This window comes from Gossypium hirsutum, chromosome A01, assembly GCF_007990345.1.
Source record: "Gossypium hirsutum isolate 1008001.06 chromosome A01, Gossypium_hirsutum_v2.1, whole genome shotgun sequence".
NCBI lineage: Eukaryota > Viridiplantae > Streptophyta > Magnoliopsida > Malvales > Malvaceae > Gossypium > Gossypium hirsutum.
The window spans coordinates 103,260,735-103,268,435 of record NC_053424.1 but is presented as its reverse complement, the minus strand read 5'-3'; the positions used below and the strand labels follow the sequence as shown (position 1 = coordinate 103,268,435).

The window sequence follows — 7,701 nt, the reverse complement described above, 5'->3', positions numbered from 1 at the left end:
TTCCTCCAGCACCGGTTTGTCACTATTTTTGGGTTTTTCTTCCCTCCTTCCGCTTTCCACGACTTCTTGTGCTAACTTTTTTTCAGATTCTGCTAACACTTTCCCACTCCTTAGTGTAACTGCTTTGACATGCTCTCTTGATTTGGTATTACTGAGTAAATTTCCTAGTGGTCTTTCCGAAATTAGTTTGAAGAATTGGCTTATCTGAGTTTCGAGCCCTTAGATCAATGCTTGTTGATTCTTGAGTGTTGTCTCGGTATTTTGGAAGCGGTTTCTGATACTGATATGAACTTTGAAAGCATCTCTTCAAGATTTGGCTTCTTTTTCTGTTGGTAGGGTGGTTGTTGAAAACCCTGAGGATTTTGTGGCTTTTGATTCCCTTGACCACCCTAGGAGAAATTTGGGTGGTTTCTCGAACCTACATTATAAGTGACACTGTATGGGTTATTTTGAGATCTAAAGTTATTGTTACCCATATAGTTCACTTGTTCCTCTTCGGTTGTGGGATTGAAGGATTAATATTCTGTATGCACACCTCCTCCATTTGAGTCACACCACATTACTGGATGTACCTGCGTAGAACCAAGTAAACCATCAATTTTTTTGTTGAGAAGTTCTACCTGATTTGACAGCATAGTAACTAAGTCGACGTTATAAACGCCGGCTGTTTTCGTTGGCTTTGTCCTCATAACTTGCCGCTGATAGTTATTCAGTGACATCTCCTCTATAAACTCATAGGCATATTCTGGTGTTTTGTTGTTGATGGTTCCGCCAGCAGCCGTGTCAACCATTTTTCGAGTCGAGGGATTCAGACCATTGTGGAATGTTTGTACTTGAAGCCAAAGCGGTAACCCATGGTGAGGGCACCTTCTCAGTAAGTCCTTGTATCTCTCCCATGCATCGTAAAGTGTTTCTAAATCCATCTGCACAAAAGAAGAGATATTATTACGTAATTTAGTCGTTTTAGCCGGTGAAAAATATTTAGTAAAAATTTCTCGGTCATTTGTTCCCAAGTAGTGATAGACCCTCGTGGTAACGAGTTCAACCAATGTTTAGCTTTGTTTCTCAGTGAAAAGGGAAATAACCAAAGACGAATGACATCATCAGAAACGCCATTGATTTTGAATGTATCGCAAAATTCCAGGAAATTTGCTAAGTGAGCGTTGGGATCTTCATCCAGCAAACCATCAAACTGAACAAATTGCTGTATCATCTGAATAGTGTTAGGTTTTAGTTCAAAAGTATTTGCAGCTACAGCAGGTCTAACTATACTAGATTTAGTTCTTGTTAAAGAAGGTTTAGCATAATCATACATAGTGCGTGGAGTAGGATTTTGATTAGCCGCAACTGCAGGAGGTAGCTAATTGCCTTGGTTTTCAGCCATCTCTTCGGTTAGGGGTTGAGTATCGTCTTCTTGCTCGTTCTCCGTGTATCATAAGCTGCGCCTTATCTCTCTTTGGTTTCTACAAACTGTACGATTGATTTCTTCATAAAAAAAGTAATGGTCCTGATGGGTTTCTTCTAGTCATAAACTATAAAAACCTGCCAAGAGAAAGAATAAGTAAATTAATAGATAATAATAATAAAAATTAAATTAAATTGTAAGAAAATTAAATGGCTAAAGTAATAAAAATTTAACGTTTCTAATATTTTAGTTCCCCGGCAACGGCGCCAAAAACTTGATCGCGTGATTCGTATCAAGTAATAAATATGTATAATGAAGATCAAACCTAGACTAACTATTATCACGATGAAAAGGCAAGCGCACCTATCGAACAATAGTATAGTAATGGCAAGACCAGGATATCGTGCCCAAGGGAACTAAAAGTACTAATAATAACTATCTTTTTATTATCTAGCCTAAGAGTAAAAGGGCTTATTTTAATTAACTAATTATTTAAACTAAGAACACACAAAGAAAAGAATTGAGGAATTACTTTTGGGAAAATCGATTGACTTGAGACAATGCCTAAGGAAAAATCCACCTAGACTTTACTTGTTATTCTGGCTCCGAATCAGACGGTTTATTCATTCAACTTGTTCCGTAGAGATCCCTAAGTTATGTTATTATCCCTATTCAAGACTAATAATGTCTAATCCCTAGATTGAATAACCGATACTTTTCTCTAATTAACACTCTAGGGTTGCATTAACTCGATCTATGGATCCCCTTATTAGGTTTCACCCTAATCCGGCAAAATCTTGTCACTCTATTTCTAGGCGCACAATCAACTCCGCTTAATTATGACAAATGTACTCTTAGACAGGGTCTATTCCTCCTCTGAATAAGAGAATGTCTTGAATCAGTATCCTGGGATATCAAAAAAAGAATTAAGAACACATAATTAAGAACAAGTTAAATATTTATCATACGATTCAGAAAATAATAACAAGATTTGTCTTAGGTTTCATTCCCCTTAGGTATTTATGAGTTTAGTTCATAACAAAATAAGAAAACATCTTCGAAGAATAAAGAATACAAAACATAAAAAAACCCAAAACTCCTGAAGGGAAGTTGGGGAGAGATCTTCAGTCTTGATGATGAATCCGACTTCTGAGATAGATCAATCGGCTTCCTTGGGTTAATTCCTTACCCCCCTTCTCCGTCCCCCCTTTTCTCCTCTTCTAGGGTGTATTTGTAGGCTTTGGAATGCTTAAAACCCCTCAAAAATGACCTTTTCTGAATTGCACTTAACTTGGGCTCGGTAGGGACATGCCCGTGTGCTACGACCGTGTGACATGATTGTCAGGCCGTGTTCGATCCGTTAAATTGCACACGGCTGTGTGGGTCAATGGTCAAGCCGTGTGAATCGTGAAAGCCTTGGTCGACACCCTCAAAAGACACAGGCGTGTGAGCTACCTGTTTCGCAAGGCTTAGGCCGTGTTCTCTTCTAGATTTGGTCCGTGTTGTCCCTTTTTGGCTCGTTTTTGGCTCCTTTCGCTCTCCTAAGTGTAAAACATGAAATTAAAGCATTAGGAGCATCGAATTCACCAATTCTAATGAGAAATCATCCGTAAAATGCATTAAACATGGGGTAAAAATATGTGTAATTTACGGTTTATCAAATGCCCAGTAGAAAACACATGGGTAGAGACACGGCCGTGTGTCTCAGCCGTGTGAGAGGCACGGCCTTAGTATATGGGCTTGTGCTCAGGCCGTGTAAAGTCTGCACCTGATTTTGGAATTTAATCCGCCACACGGCCTAAGGACTCGGGCGTGTGCCTTCGCCGTGTGACTTTATTTAATTGATGACATAATAGTCAGAGAGTTACACAGGCTTAGGACACGAGCGTATCCCAAGCCATACGGGCGTGTGACTCTCCAACACATGAAAATTTTCTAAGTGTTGTAAAATTTCCGGAAGTTTTCGGTTTAGTCCTAAATCCTTCTCAATGCATGTCTTAGGCCTTGTAAGCCCGTATAAGGGATGTTGTGTATATGTTTGAATGACCATAATTGGAACCAAATTTTATGGTATGGTTTTGTGTGTTTGATTTCATTTATATCCTGTAACGGCTTGTACCCTATTCTGGCACCGAATACGGGTAAGGGGTGTTACAGGCCGTGTGACTTCATTTTGTTGAAGATGTCATAAACAGAGAGTTACACGGGTTAGGGACACTGGTGTGTGTGATCACACGGCCTACTCACAGGGGAATGTCCTAAGTCACACGGGCGTATGACCCCTGTTTTGATGAAAAATTTTCTAAGCGTTATATAATTTTCTAAAGTTCTTAGTTTAGTGCCGAACCACTTTCAATTTATGTTTTGGGCCCCATAGGCTCGTTTTATGGACGAAATGAATGTTTATGAACAATTTTAAATTAGAATGGAAATTTGTGTCTCGGTTTTTAATGTTTGTTGAGTTTAAGTCCAATAATACATCGTACCCTGTTCCGGCATTGAATACAGGTAAGGGGTGTTACATGCAATGCATATCTTGCATATGTACTTGATACAAAAGTGTTAGGAACAAAGATTGAATTAATATCAGTTGTTTACAAGTATCCAGATGTGTTTCCAAAAGAGTTACCGGGTTTGCCACCGATTAGAGAGGTTCAATTTGCTATTGATTTAGTACAGGGAACTTCACCAATATCAATAACTCCGTATAGAATGGCTCCAAAAAAGTTAAAAGAGTTGAAAGCTTAGTTGCAAGAATTAACTGATAGAGGATTCGCACGACTGAGTTTCTCGCCCTGGCTTGCACCAGTGTAATTTGTTAAGAAGAAAGACGGGCCGATGAGAATGTGTATTAATTATAGTCAGCTCAACAAGGTTACAATAAAGAATAAGTATCTGTTGCCGAAAATAAATGATTTGTTTGATCAGTTGATAAGAGCAACAGTGTTTTCAAATATTGATTTGAGATCAGGTTATTATCAGTTGAGAGTTAAAGACTTAGACGTACCGAAAATTGTGTTCAGAACGAGGTATGGACACTTTGAATTCCTTGTTATTCCTTTTGGACTAACTAATGCTCCTGCCATTTTTATGGATTTGATGAATCTGATTTTCAGATCGTATTTAGACAGATTTGTTGTTGTATTTATTGAAGAAATTTTGGTCTACTTTAGAGATGAGTCTGAGCATGCCGAGCATTTGAGAATAGTGTTACAGACCTTGAGAGATAAGCAATTGTTTACAAAGTTCAGCAAATGTGAGTTTTGGCTCCAAGAGGTTGGATTTCTGGGGCATATATTAGAGTTGACTCGAGTAAGATTTCTACAATTATAGATTGGAAACCTCCTAGAAATGTATCTGAAGTTCGAAGTTTTCTGGGACTTGCAGGCTATTATCGACATTTTGTGAAAGGATTTTATATGATTGCAACATTGCTGACTCGATTACTTTAGAAAGATGTAAAGTTTGAATGGTTTGAGAAGTGTCAGCAGAGTTTCAAACTGTAGAAAAAGTTATTGACAGAGGCACCAGTGTTAGTATAGCCTGAGTCAGGTAAAGAATTCATAATTTTCAGTGATACGTCGTTGAACAATCTAGGTTGTGTATTGATGCAGGAAGGCAAAGTAATAGCTTATGCTTTTAGATAGTTGAAGCTACATGAAAAGAATTATTTGATGCACGATTTAGAGTTGGTCATGATTGTTTTGCATTATAGATTTGGCGACATCACTTGTTTGGTGAGAAATGCCACATTTATATAGATCACAAGAGCTTAAAATATTTATTGACTGAAAAAGACTTGAATTTACGACAACGATGATGGCTTGAATTATTGAATGATTATCAGCTAGTAATTTATTATCATGATGGGAAAGCGAACGTGGTTGCTAGTGCTCTGAGCAGAAAATCATTATGTACTTTGAGTGCGATGAATACATAGTTAGCTTTGTCTGATGACGGTTCGATTGTAGCTGAGTTGAAAAATGAGACCGTTATTTCTTCAGCAAACCGGTGAATCCCAGAAGGGTGATAAAGAATTGCAAGTTAAACGAGTTCTGTGTGAGTCGACTTCTGATTCAGAATTCCAATTCGGATTTGATGATTGTTTGATGTTCTAAGGTAGAATTTGCATATCAAAAAATCTCGAGCTTATTCAGAAAATTTTAAACGAAGCCCATAATGGTTGTTTATCCGTACATCTGGGAAGCACTAAAATGTACAACAATTTGAAACAGTTATATTGGTGGTCAGGTATGAAACGAGACATTTCAGAGTATGTATCGAGAGTTACACGGGGTCAGACACGGGCTGGGACACGGCCATGTGCTCCCATTTCGAATGTCCACATGGCCTGTGACACAGGCATGTCTGATGGTCGTGTGAGGCACACGGCCTAGCCACACCGGCGTGTGTCCCCTGTTTTGAGAAATTTTTCAAAGTTTTGTAAAAATTTCATAAGCTTTCAGTTTAGTCCTGAACTGCTCCCAAAGCATGTTTAGGGCCTCGTAGGCTCATATAAGGGATAAATAGATTGAATTTGAATGATGATTGTATGAAATGATTGAATGTATGAGAATAGTATGTTTATTTGTATTATAAGTCCGGTAATGCTCCGTAACCCTATTCTGGCGTTGAATACGGGTGAGGGGTGTTACACGATAACCTTCAAGGCATTGTTGGATATTCATCATTCAATTACATGAAACTAACATATTAACATATAATTGAAAATAGCATTAAAACGATATTTATTCATACGAACATACCTCGACAATTAGGGCATAAAAATGAAGTTGATTACTTCGAGGCTTTAGCTTTTCCTCGATCTAAGTCCGTACGTGGTCTATCTTGACCTAAATCGATAAATTCAATCCATTTAATACTTCTATTATCCAATTCAATCTATATTTCATTTTTTGTAAAATTACTATTTTTCCCCTAATATTTTAACTTTTCACAATTTAGTCTTTAATCTCATAAATTGAAATTTAAACATTTTCATCCTTTTCTCAAGCTAGCTGATTTCTCTAGGGACCTATATCAATCCATAAAAATCATATTTCACAAATTTACCATGGACTTTTAGTACTATTACAAATAAGTTCCTAAATGACATTTTCATCAAAAAAATCACTTTACAAAACTTGTATATTTATCAACAAGGACTCATAATCTTTCTTAAAACATCAAGAATCATGCAATAGTATTCATGGTATAATCCTAATTCTTTAAAAGTTTTACAAATTAATTCCCGGGCTAGCTAGATTAACCTATAACAATCCCGAAAATATAAAAATAATTAAAAACTAACCTCAAAGCACCAACATGCAAGAGCTAGACATTGCCATATCTTCAAAGCTTCAAAATGGTGTTTTCTAACCCTAAAATTTCAATGGTGAGGACAACTAATGGATGATACCATCTTTTAATTTTCTTTTGATTTAATTAATTTATTAAATTACTATTTTAACCTTACTTAATAACTAAACACATTAAACTCATGCCCATATTTGTCCACTAATTTCTTAAATGGTTTATTTACCATTTAAGTACTTTAATTTAAAATTTCGTAGTCATTTGACCCTTTTAACTAATAGAACTCTACTTTTAAACCATTTACGATTTAGTCTTTTTCACTTAATTAAGCATGTAAACGTCAAAATTTCTTAACAAAATTGTAATACGAACTTACTAACATCCCATAGACATTAAAAAAATAAAAAAATAAAAATTTATTCGTCAAATTTGTGGTCCCAAAACCACTATTTTGATTTCACTTAAAATGGGCTATTATACTCTTTTTTACCATGGTTTAATCACCATTTTATTCCATTTACTAATTTAAATCTATAGCAATTAACTTTTACCTTCTTTATAATTTAATCCTTTTACCGAAATTAAGAAATAAATCATCAAAATTATCTGACCAAATTTCAATTCACATATAATATGACTCTAGAAATATTTAATAAAATATTTACGAGCCTGATTTGCAGAAATGTGGTCCCGATACCTCATTTTTTGAAACCACTTGACTTTCGGGACAACCACCATACTAACCATTAATTCATTTAATTAAAATTCACCAAATAAAAATTAAATATAAAATTATTATTAACTCTTATAATTTAAATACTAATTATATGAACTTGCTCGTTAGATTTGTGGTCCCAAAACCATTGTTTCTGATAACTCTAAAAAAATGAGTCGCTACAATAGCAACGACCTACTTAGTGACCACTCAACTCTAGATACACTTGGACCCCAATAAATAAAATATTCTACTAAAAGCTAGG

At 36.0% G+C, this 7,701-nt stretch overlaps 1 non-coding gene across 1 annotated transcript; it reads left to right on the top strand.

Moving 5' to 3' along the window:
- Positions 1 to 849: 849 nt before the first annotated feature.
- LOC121208126 (small nucleolar RNA R71) lies at positions 850 to 956 on the top strand. Its single transcript, XR_005903106.1, has one exon. It is a non-coding gene; the product is annotated as a small nucleolar RNA R71 (small nucleolar RNA).
- The last annotated feature ends 6,745 nt before the right edge of the window (positions 957 to 7,701 follow it).